At 33.5% G+C, this 15,974-nt stretch overlaps 1 non-coding gene across 1 annotated transcript; it reads left to right on the plus strand.

Moving 5' to 3' along the window:
* The first annotated feature begins 6,793 nt into the window (after positions 1–6,793).
* Positions 6,794–6,867, plus strand: TRNAI-UAU (transfer RNA isoleucine (anticodon UAU)). The gene has a single exon. It is a non-coding gene; the product is annotated as a tRNA-Ile (tRNA).
* The last annotated feature ends 9,107 nt before the right edge of the window (positions 6,868–15,974 follow it).

Below are 15,974 nucleotides of genomic sequence, written 5' to 3' on the forward strand. Positions count from 1 at the left end.
ACTGGAATGTACATTTTTCATAAATAGGGTAAGAAAAGAAATATTTTCAAAAACAGAAAGGAGATATTTTAATAAGAACATCCTCATCACTAGACTTTTCACACTTTTGCTTCGTTCGATAATCAAATGACATGAAAATTATTCATCACTGGGTTTGGTTTTGGGGAGACACATTTGGGTGTCTACACCAGGACCTCTTCCAGAAAATCCAACTGCGGCAGAGATCATGAAGCACAAGGAAGCTCATGACAGAGCTATACCTATCACTTGCTTAATGATTGCTACCATGGAGCCTAGTCTTCAAAAGCGTTTTGATGACCAGGATGCCTACTCAATCATGCAAGAACTCAAATCTTTGTTTAAGAAACAAGCTAGAGTTGAAAGGTATGAGCTCCATCGTGAGATTCTAGATTGTAGGATGGAGAAGGGAGCCATAGTACATGATCATGTTTTCAAAATGATCGGCCTAATTCAAAGTATGGAGAAACTGGGGCACCCATGTAGTGATGATTTGGAAACAGACATCATTCTCCATCACTACCAGAAAGTTTCAACCAGTTTATCATGAATTTTAATATGACTGCCACTGCAAAGACTATGAATCAATTGCATGCAATGCTGGTTAGTGCTGAGAAACAAATCCCTAAGGAACCTAAGAAGGAAGTTCTTATGATTTAAAAGGGAAAGGGGTTCAAGAAGAAGGGGCAAAAGGCTAGTGCCAAGAGCAAGGGCAAGCAAGTTGCCAAGGCTCCTGAAAAGCCTAAGACGACTCCAAAGCCCAAGGCTGCAAGTGAAAGTGAATGCTTTTACTGCAAGAAGAAGGGGCATTGGAAGCGAAATTGCCCAGAAATACCTTGACTTCCTCTAAAAGAATGGAGCATCAACCTCAGGTATTATGTTATAAACATTTTAACTTTCACTTAGGTATGTGATACCAAGTTGCAGTGCTTAACATTATGAATGTTGCGCAGGAACTGCAAACAAGTGAAGCTAGCAAGGAAATGGAGCTTGAAGGTGCACTAGAAGTGTTTGAGTGGCCAGAGATAGCTTCATAGTTTTAAATTTTGATTAGTTATCATGATTTTAGACAATTTCCAGTTTTGATGAGACAATATTTCGGTTTTCTTGTTTTGAATACTGAATTTGGTTTACTTGGCTTGGACAAGTTTTGATCCATGACCAAGGTAATAAATTGTTTTCATTTTGCTAGATATGAGTTAATTTTGTTTTATGACATTGATATAAGTAGATCATAAAAGTAAATTTAGATGATTCAAAGTACACTTACTTATAACAAGTAAGGCTAGGTCACATTAACCATTTGCACATCCAAAGTTATGGATGGACTCTTATTCTTATATGATTATGAATCACTTGAGAATTAGAAGTCATGCTTGATAAGTTAAAATGACCAAGCTGCCTTTTAGTAGAAAGGGTAAAAGAAGCAAAAATGACCTTTTGGAACTCATACATATGATGTATGTGAACTAATAATTCAAAATTAGCAAGGAGATTTAACTATTTCATTGCTTTTACTACCGATTTAAGTAAATATATCGATAATTACTTAATGAAGTAAAGCTTGGAAACATTGAAATGTTCAAAATTTCCAAAATGAAATGTAAAATCAGTTTGAGATAAACAATTTAACACCACAATATGATTGTTGTGATAAATATTTAACTCGAAAGGAATGATCATCTAAAGGGAATTGTTGAATTAATTCACAATCCAGAAACATTACAATTAAAGTGTATGTTTATGAAGAAGGAATCAAACTTTGCATGCCATTGTTCGATCCAAGATTTAATGATTTACAAATATCGTTTTGAGGATATACATTACAACAACAATTGCGAATATACTAAACAGAAGACTTAACCAAAGCAGAAAAAAAGATGTCATAAGAGTTATGTTTTGGAAATGTTCCAAAAGTTATTTTTTCTAAATAGGATTAAGGGTTATGAAATCAATGTAAAATGTTTACAAAGATGACATAATGCACCCTAAATCAGAAAAATAGTTCTTCATGGGTTTTCTCATGGAAACTAAGAGGTATTATTCCTACAATCGAGTAGAAACAAAGTGTTTGTTGCTCGCAATAGTGTCTTTATAGAAAGAATGTCTTCCTACAAAGACAAGTGGGAGTAAAGTTAGATCTCGATGAGATTCGAGACGAGCAACAAATGGATGTGGATAACACTACATCAGAGACGAAGGCGCATGAAATCAGCTAATTTGATAAAAACATGTGTTGAAGCAAGCTAATTCAACTAGCGAGACTTCTATTGTCCTACGAGAAAGAAAGGCTTCAAAGAGTTGAAGAGAATAATTCTATTGTCGCTCATACCTATCGTAGGTTACTTGGGATAAAAACAAACAGTTTGTTGAAATTCTGAGAAAAGGTGGATTCTAAAATTTTCTTATTACAACGGTTAGAATCCATGCCCTACAAGCAAGCTTTGGATAAGTGCCAACTCAGGAAATGGCTTAAAGCCATGAAATCCAGTATGGACTCCATGTTTGTAAAGATGTGTTAGTCCATAATAGTCTTACAAATAGGTTCAAACCTATTATTTGGGTAAGCCTATTCGGATTATTCTAGTTATGGATATCAAAATCACCTTCATGAAACGTTCTTAGTGGTGAACATGTATATGATACAACCTAAGAGTTTTGAAATCCAAAAATTCCTAGAAAGTTTTGCAAACTTCAGAAATTCATTTAATGGATTGAAGTAAGCATCAGGGAGTTGGAACATTCGTTTTGATTAGGCAATCAAACTGTTTGATTTCCTTAGTAGAATGAAAAGGGAATCTTGTAGAGACAAGAAGTTTAGTGGGAGTAATTGGTCTTTTAGTCTAGTATGTAGTTGACATACAGTTCATATGAAATGATATATCAATGCTTGAATAAGTCAAGCAATGGTTAGAGGGATTGTTTCTATATGAGAGACTTAGGAGATGTTGAGTACATATTGGGAATTAAGATCCATGAAGTGAATCTTGAAGAATGATTGGAATGAATCGAGAGACTTATGCTAATAAGGATCTTGACAAGTTCATGAAGCAAGACTCTAAGAGAGGATATCTTCCCATGTTTCATGGTATTACACTCAGTTAAACTCAATGCCTTCAAAAGCTAAAAGAGTTGAGTTGTATGGATAGTGTACCTTATGCTTCTGCAAAAGGATCCATTAGATGTGCCATGAAATGTACAAAGCAAGATGTTGCATATGACTTGTGCATGTGTAACAGGTTTCAAGCAAATTCAGAATAAGCATATGGAGAATTACCAAGAACAAATCCTTGAGTACTTGAGAAGCACAAAAGGAATATTTCTAGCTATTGTGTTAAATGGTAATTTAAGCAAGTTGTCAAAAGGTTACACGAATGCAAGTTTTCCAAACAGGCAAGATGATTCTAAATGGTGATCTAAATGCATATTTGTGCTTGGATGGAGAAGGACAGTGAGCTTGAAGAGTTCAAAGCAGAGCACTGTTGCATACTCAATGTCAGAATATGTGTGTTAAACTATTAGTAAGATAGCTAGAGAGGAAGTTCGGATTAAAATGTCATGTGACTAACAGGTCACCTTTGCCCAAGAACAAAGGAGCCAGGGTCACATCACAAATCCAAACAAAAGGATATGAGATATCACCTCAACTATGAGATCATTGACCAGCGAAAGGTCATGTTCTGCAAAGTTTTATTATGAGTGAGAAATCACTAAACCCCTTCCATGGACTTAGGTATGAGAGTCTTATTAAAGTCTTAGGATTGAAGCAAGTTATGTAATTAAAGTTGTATATGTTTTGAGAAAACATATTACATGAGAAATGTATCAATTTGCAGAATTATGTTTAAAATAGAAATTATTATTTCTCTTATTTAATTATGGTTTTGGAAATTAAATAAAATGTCCAAAATAATTATGAATTGATAGGCTCATCAGGTTGATGACCCGGTGAATTGAAACCCCACATGTGAACAAAATTCATATATTATTTGAGTTCCTAGTTTGAGATCATTAAAGTGGACATAAATGGTTTCAATAAATGAACTGACATGTAAGATTGATTGGATAGCGCGGTTTCATGGGCTATAGGGGCATAGTAATGCTCGTTCAATCACTTGGATATGCATGAATGATGCATGATCGAACTAATGACCTACTTTGAAGTTAGAGTATATAGCTTCTGTATATATTAGTGGATTCCTTTGACATGAGTGGAACATTGATTTCATTCAATGGATGTTGTGACTGTGGTACACTCAAACGTCTAGCTGTAACTGAAGATTATAAGGGTATTTCCCGGTTATTTCAGAAGTTGAGTGGGAGTCATGTTACCACAAGATTGGATAGAGTCTACCTATTAAATTAGGAAATGTGTCATGGCCGCTTGAAGAGGGAGAATTCAGAAAATACGTGGCCGCGTTCAAATGCATTACACAGTAATCATTTGGTTTTGTAATTCTAACTCAGATTTCAAGAAACGATTTGTAGATTAATATGATCTCGACACGTGATGCAATCATATTATCAAATCGACACATATATTGACTTAAGCAATTTGAATATTGCACCCTTGTCTCAGACAAGTGGGAGATTGAAGGAGTTATATCTTCGTCGTGTGCAATTACTAGATATATAAATGGATCAAATTATGGAGATAATTAAGTTCGTACATTTGGGTCATCGTTTTGCCATAGCTAGAGGTACTAACGATCTTTGGACTAGTAAAATAGCCCAAAGCCCAATTGGACGGATCCTATGAGGTCACACAAAGGGGCTAGATCGAGCATTAGAGGACGAGGCCCATCATGGGCCTCATCACTCTAGGTGGCCGACCATATGGAGTGGATAAGAGAGTTTTGGGCTTTGTGCCCTAGTCTAATTTAGGTGCCTAGGTTTGCATGTAAGCAATTAACTGATCAGTGTGATCAAACCCTAATTAGCAAACACGAAACCCAACCCCTCTCATATTCCTCTCTCTCACGGCTCTCTCCTCCTCCTCACGCCGGTGGTGGTCCGTGGTGGTGGTGGTGGTTCGTGCGGTGGTCGGTTGTCCATAAAGGTGGTGATCGCGGTTTTCCTCAATCACTCAACCAATCTAGTATTGGTGGACGGCTCGTTCGAATCTCGTGGACTAAGTAGAGGAGCAATGCTTGGGGCTCTATTCTCTCCTTGATTTGCCTGTCAAATAGCTTCGTGGAATTCACGCGTCAAAGGTATGATTATGTGTCTTGTGTGTTATGCATGCGATTCTGGATTGGTACTTGATTGAATATGATTCATGTTATTTCCACTGCGTAGTACCTATAAACTCCTACAATTATTACTTCAATTTTGTGCGATTTTGTGATAATATGATGTAGTTTCCTTGAATTTGATATAGCCAAACTTGGTAATGGACTGAAATTTACTAACCTATTAAAACTCCCAAACCTGATTAATATCCACTTCTCAAAAATTTATCCCCCATATCTCATTCCCCCCTAATAGTTAGTGGGTTATAATCTACCCCTTAATCATTACATGGAATTCAGGCAACCCCTTAAACTTAACTACAGTAGGATAGATATAATGCATAAATCAAAGTATAGCAAAAAAAACAAAAAGAGAAAGTGCTAAATAGGTATGGTATGTAAGTGAAACTCACAAGAGCACCATACTATTTTTGGTCCTAGAGTATAAAGTCTATAACACTTGATTATTTTATTGTGTATAGGTCAAGTTAAGAATATAAGAAATTAATAAAATGTATACGGGAAATATTTTTATTTTACAGTACATAAAAGTAATGTGAATATGCATGAGAAATGTAGGAAGAGTGGAAAAAAAAAAAAAAAAAAAAAGTTGAATACGGTAGTGGGATGGGAAAGAGATTTTTTAGAGAAATATTTCTTCAAAAAGTTGTGCACTTATAAAAAATGATCGAATAAGACAAGTGATGCACTTATTTAGAAGCAGAGATATTATAAAACAATGGTTAAACTAGAAAAACTACTAATATTTTCTATATTCGAAATGACTCACCTCTATCTAAATTAAAGACATAAAAGTCATGCAACAAACATAGTGTGTAGATAGATCATAGCTTAAGGGGATATTTGATACCTATAGTCCTTCTCAAGATCAAACTATTAGGTTTCAAATTCCAATATTGGAAGATGCACAAATAAGCTAATTTAAGGTTGATCGCCAAATTAAAGATACGAGTTCTTAATTTAGCTACAATAATTGCGAAAACTATTAGTTTACTTGCAATTTGTAGCTTTTTTTAAGCATGTGTCAAAAATAAAAACCACCAACTTTTACACTAAACTATTCGGCATTAACCACCTCACGTGACTTTTACTAACCCCATTGGCACCCAAATTTTTCCCGATTTATCAAGGTCTAATTTAAGAAATCGTATTGTTCTTTCGCTTATTTTCTCTTCCTCCTCCGTCAAAACTCTCCCTTCACTAACACTCTCCATTCAATAACATTCTCGCAACCACACTGATTATATATTATCTCCGGAATAAAGATCATTAATGGCAAATTACAGATTAGATTGATTCTTCACCAACAAATATCCTAGTTTGTTAATTTTCATGATGTAAAATCGTTTTCGCTCTAAAGATTTTTAATGTTCATCTATTTCAATGATGAGGTGTTTGGTATATGAGATTATAAGATAGGAATATGATTAATAAAAGGTAGGATTACAATATCCCTTTCACCACACAATTTGAATCAATGTATCATCATATAAAACCTTAAATTTTGAACATTAAAATCATAAGGTCCTGTAGCTCAGTTGGTTAGAGCGTTGGTCTTATGAGCCGAAGGTCGCGAGTTCGAGCCTCGCCAGGACCATTTTTTTTGGTATTGTGCTGCGTTATATTCAGGTTACATGTACTTATACATTACAATATTTAAATCTCATTCATATGTATAGTCTTCAAAAAAATTAAATGTTTTTTTTTCTACCTTCAGATATATTTTTAAAAGTAACAACTTTATCAAAAATAAGATCATTTCCTTAGTTAATTAAATAGCGAGATGAGTTAATTTGACAAACGTATTTTTTAAATAAATTTATGTTTTTTTTTTTGTGACGTATCTGATTTCATTCCTATCAGATTCACCAAGGTCTACAATCTTATTTGAATCCTATTTTAGAGGCAAGAGTAATATCAAAAATAAGAAGACACCGACCTAAAAAAATAAGAAGACCGAAACATTTTTAGTTGTACCAGTGATGCTTAGTTTGATTTTTAGTTGTACCAGTGATGCTTAGTTTGATTTTGTATTGCTTGATAATTAAATAAGAGTGTTTAGTTTTTTTTCATTATTCTCTCATTAATTATCTTGACAGTATTTCTCAAGTAAAGATTTTAAATTGACTTATTTAGTGTGTCTTAATGAGTAATTTTGGTTTCAATTTTTTTTTTTTCAAAGGTTAGGACTTTCCACCAATTAAAAAAAATTACGGAAGCCCTTCTAAAATGTAATATTGGAGGTCAGGGTTTTAAAGATAGAAGAGAGGAGAAGGTTAAAACTACACAACATGTTTAAAATTACCTATTACTTTCTTTTAATGTTTAGAATTTCTAACATAATGTGCCAATGCAATTAGAAGATTCTATAGTAATACACTTATTTTAAGAAAATAAAATGAGATAGGGCCATCTTGAAAAAAAAAATAATACAATTATAAAAATAAAATAAAATAAAATAAAACCTAGCCTCTCCTTTCTCTTCTCTCTCCTAAACTCTAGCCCCCATCCTTAATTTTAAGGCGCTTGCATCGGATTTCACCAATGAAAAGCCCCTATCTTTATTTCTTTTACGTTTTTTTGTTGTTTCTTAGGTTATAATAATGTCTCACTTAAAAGAAAATTTTATCTCCTTTGAAAGACAAGTTTTTTTTTAATTAACTCCTTCAAAAGACAAGGTTTTTTGAACTTTTTCAAAAGACAAGGTTTTATTTGCACTTAATATTGTCTCTAATTGTGCTGGACTACAATCGATTATTGTTCATATTTGATTTACAAAATCAGCACAAGAATTTTCTCCCTCACAATCAAATTATGAAACGGCTACGTATCCACTCAAAAAGTTGTATGAGACAGTGAATCGACAATGTGTCGAATTGTTATACATATGTATTTGGATTCATAGCCCTTCTTCGGTTAATTGTTAGTTGTTTGATTTTGTTAAAGTTGTTTTATTATCATTAATTGTCTATTAAAGATTTCAAATGACTTTCATTAATGAAATTTAATGTCCTTTAAAACTTTAAAAAAAAAATCTAATGAGATTCTTATCATAGTTAATTAATTTAAAATTAATAAAATTTATAAATTTCCATTTAGGATTCACCGTTCCCATATTTACTCACTTTTTATTTTATAATAGTTCATTAGTTTAATCTTTAGATACTTAATTGTATTACAAGTTCATTACATATTATTTTTTTAAAAAAAATATTACATATAGGATTAATAAAATACAAAGTAAAACACTATTTATAAAATGCATCATAATGTTACATATATTTTTTATTTAATGAATTTCGTTAGAAATTTTAAACATAATATTCTTGTAATATTAATAAATTAATTTTAGTATTATCCCTTTGGACCGATTCACATAAAATTACTGCAGATCGAACCCATCATATGTCTTTTACAAACAATAAATAAATAAAAGATTTGTTATAATCACTTTTTATTTGCTAATCATTTTTTATTTATATAATTACTTTTAATAATCTTACATTATATGATTTCATCTACAAATATCTTATATTTTATATACAAATCAATATCAATATATATATTAAAACTCATTTGCAATACATGCAACTTTGCCACGTGTCGTCAAATGCATATATAATTGTGCCACGTGACGCCATTACTTGGCATAAGATGTGGCACCATGTTATAATAGCATTAATGATTATCATTATTTCCTCAAACAAAATTTTTTAAATAGTAATTACTTTAAAATATTAACTAATCTATAATTATATTTCACGTAAATTTATCGTATTAGAATTTAGTCTCAATATACATATAAAAATGTGGGGCATCGCCCGGGTTAAAAACTAGTTTTTATTATTCTTCACTATCATTCACCTTGGTCAAATCAAGGTACACTAATAGCTCAGTTGAATATTAAAATCATGAGATCATGTAGCTCAGTTGGTTAGAGCGTTGGTCTTATGAACCGAATGTCGGGAATTCGAGATAGCAAGTTGATTTATAAACTAATACATTCAATATTTGACAATTTCATTTATAAAATTATATATTACCATACTCGCCTCACGTTATATGTACTTATACATTATAATACTTAACTCACTTTATAGATATAGTTTTAAAGAAAATTAAAGATTTATTTTCTACCTTTATTTTTTGTTTCCTACCATAATGTATATTCTATAAGTAACAATTTCAATATCATTACCTCAGTTAATAAAGTAGCAAAATGAGTTAACATCTTAAATTTTATTTGACAAAAAATAAAACTTTGTATACTACCAGTTTTTAAATTAAATTTATGAGGACTCCATCTGATCTACCAATACAATCTTACTCCTATTTTAAAGAGACGGAGTAATATAAAAAAAAAAGATCGAAATATTTATCAGGGGTATGTGTAATAATTGTGTATTGATAGCTGGAAATCCTAATGATTTTAAATAAGAATGAGGTAAGGGATGGGCACAAGTGTCCAAGCTATAAGTTGTAGGAGTGATGTTTAGTTTGATTTTTTTTTTTTTTAAAAAATGTATTTAGCTTGATAATTAAATGTATTTAGCTTTTTTCATTAATTTATCGTAATATCTTAACATTGTTTTTAGGGTAATGCTATATGCAGCCCTTTGGGCTGCATATAAGCATTTAATATACTTCCTTTTTAAGTATTAAGTTGGGAATTTATCAACAATTCACGAGTAAATTGAAGTAATAAATGTTTATATATTGTATTTTCTTTCCATTTTTAACTTCTTATATGCAGCCTTATAAAGGCTGCATATAACTTTTTCCTTTTTTTTATCAAGCAAAAGATTTTAACTTGATTTATTTTGTACATCTTTTAGAATAATTTTGGTTGCAAATTGGTTTTTTGAAAGTAAAAAGTATGTTATCATTTATAAACTCATTCAATAATTGATCCAAATTCCAATAACTTTAAGTTTGACCCATCAATGTCATACAGGAATACGTCGTTTAAGTTAATTTCTTTCGTATTTGCGAGTGATGAAAAATCGATCCTAGGATCCTCTTTCTCTCTCACCTCATTTAGTCAATTTCATTTGAAAGCAATTAAGTTCATGTTCAAATACATCTCGCAAACTAGAAAATATATAGAGATTAAAAGTTAATTTTAATAGGAAAATTTATCTACAAGGGATATATGTTTACTATTTTGTCTGGAATGACCTTATATGTTTAAATTGGTTTAAAAGGACCATATAAATTTATTTTATTGTTTAGGGGGACCTTGAGGTCAGAATCCGACAATAATTTACTTTTTTCCCTAATGTTGACCACTCATGTGACCTTTAAAAATGACCACCTTTTCTTTTTTTCCACGATTTTCCTCAAATTCCCTTATTTTGATTTGTGTCATTTGAGGATTAGAAGACTAAGGAGGAATTTGAGGGAAATAGTGGAAAAAAGAAATGGGGTCATTTTTTAAGGTCGCGTGAAAGGTCAACGTCGGAGGAAAAGGTCAATTATTGCCGGATTGCGACCTTGAGATACCCCAAACAACAAAATAAACTTAAAAGGTATTTTAAGACCACTTTATACATATAAGATCCTTTCAGACAAAATAGTGAACATACATGTCCCTTCTAGACAAATTTTTTATTTTAATATTATTGTATTTCTTATAACTAGGGTGGCCCGCTCACGATACGTGCGATGTGGCTAGCTTATTAATACGGAGAAGTTATTGAGGTTTGTCTTTATACTATAGGAATGGTCGCTTTAAATTAGTGACGTTGGATATATGTGGTGAACTTGAAAAAGGATTACAATGTAAAGCGTTTTAATAAGCGTGTACATATTTATGACTACAGGGCCGTCCCATATATTTTGGGGGCCCTGTGCTAATTTTAAAAATTAGGCCCCAAAATTGATATTATTTTTTTTAATAAAAAATTTAACAATAAGATAGAGTGAAATTCTAATTTTATATTTTTTTTGTTTTTTTTTTCCTTGTAAGGTAAAGTACAATTTTCAATTGTGGTAAACTAAATAAGAAGCTAATAACAAAATACGGATAAGTATAAAATAATATATCAAGTTTTAATTTCGAAGGAGGAAGCTAATATAAATTATTATAAAATATGTGATATAAATGGTGAAATGTTTTAGCATTAAGGATAATGGTGAATTTTTATACACGTAGCAACAAGTGAAAGGAGGATGAATTTTAATTTGATGGGAGATATAGTTAATTCACGAAAGATAAAAAATACTACTTATCAAGACTTGAATAAGTTCAAAATAAATAAATAAATAAATAAATAGACATTCAGACTTTAGATAATTAATTGGGACTAATACATTAAGCTTTATTGAGGTGCTAAGCACGTAGAACATAAAGAGTTACTAAGGACTTAAAAGTTAGAACTAAACACAAAAAAAGGACCTTGGACTAAAAAATTGGTTCCCATGAGATTCGAACCCTGCTACTCTAGGTGGGTAATAATCATTGTTGTTATTTGCCGCTCTGCCACTACGCTACAACATACTTTGTGATATTTTGATGCAGCCTATATGACATATTATAAATTGGATTCTGGGGCCCTTTTAATTTGGGGGCCCTGTGCGGTGGGGCTGGTTGCACAGCCTCATGACCGGCCCTGCATGACTAGTAAGCTTTTTTCGCTCGTAAAACCCTTATGCAATCTTTAAATGCCTTGAAACGGGTAAGATTTAATGCAATGAACCTTTAGAAAGAAATAATTAAGTTCAAAATCATATATCCTTATATTTTAAAGAGTTAAATATAGCATTTATACCATTTTCTTATTGAGTTTAGATGATTCTCTAGAATAAAATTTTATTACATTTTACAAGCTTGAAAAACAAAGAGAAATAGAGGAATAATGAAATTTTACATCAATTTGTTCTTGGGTACATTGTAATAAGTTAGGATTCTTAGGTGTCAAATTTTAGTTTTGAGTTTGGATTTTTCTCCAAGTCCAATGCAACGTATATTTATACTTTGTATTGCTGTTAAATCTAATATAATCATCTAATATGAAGTTTTGTATCTTGAACCCAATGTAAAAATCCAAATTAATAATTTTTTTTCTCTATGTATATTGGTTCGGGGGCTTTAATTTTTTTTTTTTTTTAATACTCTGTAATTAAACCCAATGTAAGAAGAGACGATTTATCCAAAGCAGCCAAGCTTGAACTCAGCTAAATTCAACTCAACAATACAAAGAAATACAGTAAATCATTAAATTACTCATTAGATGTAGATCACATCACCACGAAGTAGACAAAATCGATGGAGCAGGGAAAAAAGACTAAGAATGCCTACACAACGGTTTTCTATAATTTTTTTTTTTTTTTTTTTTGACAAAGGATACAAACAGATTACATAATAATATTAAAGCTAATAAAGTTAGTCGTCACTTCTCCAGCTATCAGGTGAGCTCTTTGAACACGTTGTCGATTCGCCTTGTGTATAATACAGAACTGAAAGGATGAGCCAAGACGTTGAATCTTGCGGATGAGCCAAAGGTAAGCAATGTTACCATGGTCATCCCCCCGTAGAAGGGAAACAAGACTCAATGAGTCTGTAAACACCGTGAGGGAATGAAACCCATTATCAAAAGCCCATTGTAACCCATACATGCATGACAAAGCCTCCGCATGAAAAGCCGAAGAATAAACCCCGAAGTTACTTCCACCAATGATCCGATCATCCAACGGGTCATCATTATCCAAGCACCATCCCATACCGCCATTTTGAGAGTCTTTGAACCAAGACCCATCTACTTGCATAGAAAGTAAAGCACTCCCATGAGAATTCAGTCCCAGATGAGCACCGTAAAACCCGGGCTGCAGAGGGGAGCCACCATCATCCCCCTCATTATAGGGGGAACTTGCACATGCTTCCGAAGCTACAAAAATTGAGTGTGATTGCATTACCTCGACAAACTGTGTATCAAACGGGCGAGACGGAGATGAAGCGTTAAAGATTCGGGAATTCCGACATAGCCACAAACTCCAAAGCGTACCGACAAAGGTACCTAAGCGAGTACTAGACGGACCATCCTGACTAATAAAAAGTCGGATATAATCTAGGATCCAATCTGAGATAGAAAGGTCTCCATTACATTTTGAGCGGATACCAAGGCATCCACCCCTCCAAATTAATCGTGCATTGGTGCACATTCTGAATAGATGTTGCAAGTCCTCAGGGTCAGTACGGCTGAGGTCACAAAACAAATCTTGAATCGGAACACCTCTGTGGTGGAGCTGAACCTTAACTGCAAGAGCCCCATGTAGCAGTTTCCATAAAAACAACTTCCATTTAGGTTGTAACCGAAGAGACCACAGAACTTTCCAGAAGGAATCAGTACTAGAAGGTGTGGAATTAGGAGAAAGTTGTTGTTGAAGCAATGCATAACCTGTCTTCACCGAGTATCTTCCAGATGGGGTGCTCGCCCAGAACCGGAAGTCTTCCTGAGTCATATCCGGAGCTTCCATAGCGAGGATGGTAGAGGCAACCGAAGGAACAAACCAGTCCACTACCTTCGTAGAATCCCAAAGCCTTGTGTGAGGATGGATAAAAAAACTAACCGTTTGCGCAACAGAGCTTGTCAACGGAATTCCAGGTTTAAACTCCGGAACACAGCCATTGACCCAGTTAGCCGAACCAGCAAGAGTGGAGAGGCCATTACCAATCTTCCAATTACACCCCTGCTTCAAAAGAGAATCTGCCTTAAGTAACCCCAGTAGGCCATACGAATGACGACCAGAAAATGTACGACGCGTGTGAGGATTGTTGGACAGAAAGGTCGTACGTGCACCGAAAACTTTTGAGACTAATAACTGGGGATTAGAAGAAAGTCTCCAAACCTGTTTCATAAGCAACACCTTATTTAAGGAAGACAGACATCGAATGCCCAGGCCACCCAAGCCACGAGGACGATGCATAGTCTCCTTATTAACCCAGTGCATACCCTTAGATTCCGAGTGAGCCCAGAAAAAGCGCAAGAGCAAGGAATCAATTTTCCCAGTAACTGAGATAGGTAACTCATAGTAAGCGAGAACATGGGAAGCCATTACTACAAGGATAGAGTTAATAAAAATTAGCTTTTGCGATTGAGATAACCGAATAGCATTTAAACAATTAATCCTTCCTATGATTTTATCGATAATAAATTGGAAATGATCTTTCTTTTTTCCCACAAAGTCAATTGGAGCCCCCAAATGATGATCAAACACCTGAACAAACTTCATTTGGAATATCGCTTTGAAACCAGCCTTAGAGGAAGCACTGATATTCGGGCTAAACTTTATCAAGGACTTTGACAAGTTAAGCTCTTCTCCTGAAATCTTCGTAAACCGTTGAATGATCTGCATGATATTAGTACAGGAAGCAGATGTTGCCCGGAAAAAGATGAGCGCGTCGTCCGCAAAGAATAAATATGAGATGGTAAGGCTCGATCTAGATAGCTTAATCCCTTGAAAAAGCTTCATATCCTGTCCTAGGTGCAACATACGAGAGAAAATATACATGCAGAAAAGGAAAAGATAAGGAGAGATGGGGTCACCCTGTCGAAGACCACATTGAGGTTTAAAGGGCTCCGAAGTTGTACCGTTGATCAAGGATTTGTAAGAAACCGTGGCGAGGCATTGTTGTATCATCTGCAGCCAACGCTGTGGAAACCCATAGGCTTTTAAAACCTGCAGAAGAAAACTCCAGTGAACTCTATCATAAGCTTTACTCATATCAATTTTGATTGACGCAAGCCCATTAGTGCCAGATTTAGAACAATTGATTTTCTCCATTAATTCATGGCTCAGCAAAATATTATCTGTCATAACACGGCCCTGAACAAAGGCGTGCTGAGAATTTGAGATGAGAAGAGGAAGATACTGCCGTAACCTGGCCACCAAGCACTGAACAATTTTCTATAATTAATACTTTACATAATCATCATTTTGTGTTTAGACATAACAATGCTACATTGAACACAACATATACACAATACATAAACAAAAAAAAACTTCATAATTCTCACACTACAGCCAATTAAACTAAAATTACATGGCTTCAAGAATATAGCCTTAAGAGTTTTCCGCAATCTTATTTTTTGTGACTCGATGGATCACGTAACATAACATTTTTTGGATGCATCATAATCTCACCTGAAAAGTAGTATCTTCTCTACTATATAACAAGTATGAGTAATAACAACCCTCTAAGGTAGATTAGGATTGATAAGAGAACTACTTGTCGTCTCCTTTCCTTCAAATAATATTCATCCAAAGCCTAAGCACAAAGGCATTTTACTCCCTTTAAAAAACATGTGCCTTTAAAGATTGCATCTTTAAAAGTTATGGACTCTCTTTTTACACTCTTAATCCCAAAATTCTAAACGAAAATTAGATGTCCTTTAAAACCCATAACAATTGAAAGCCACCTTTGTAAAATTCTACAGCCATACCACCAAAGTACAATCTAAAGATCATAAATAAAAATCCTAAAAAAATCGTATAGGGAGAAAATTAAAGTACCTTTTTTTCGGATTTGTGGTAGTGCTTAACTGGACAAACGATGTCCTCAACGAAACTTTTCAAAGGATCAAAAACCACAAAGTCACTAACAAATCTTCATGAAATCAACAAATTGAAAATAATAGAAAGAGACTGAGAGGCTTCATGTTGGAAAAAATACCGAACAAATTCGATCCCCATACTCGAATCAAA

This window comes from Chenopodium album, chromosome 2, assembly GCF_948465745.1.
Source record: "Chenopodium album chromosome 2, dcCheAlbu1.1, whole genome shotgun sequence".
NCBI lineage: Eukaryota > Viridiplantae > Streptophyta > Magnoliopsida > Caryophyllales > Amaranthaceae > Chenopodium > Chenopodium album.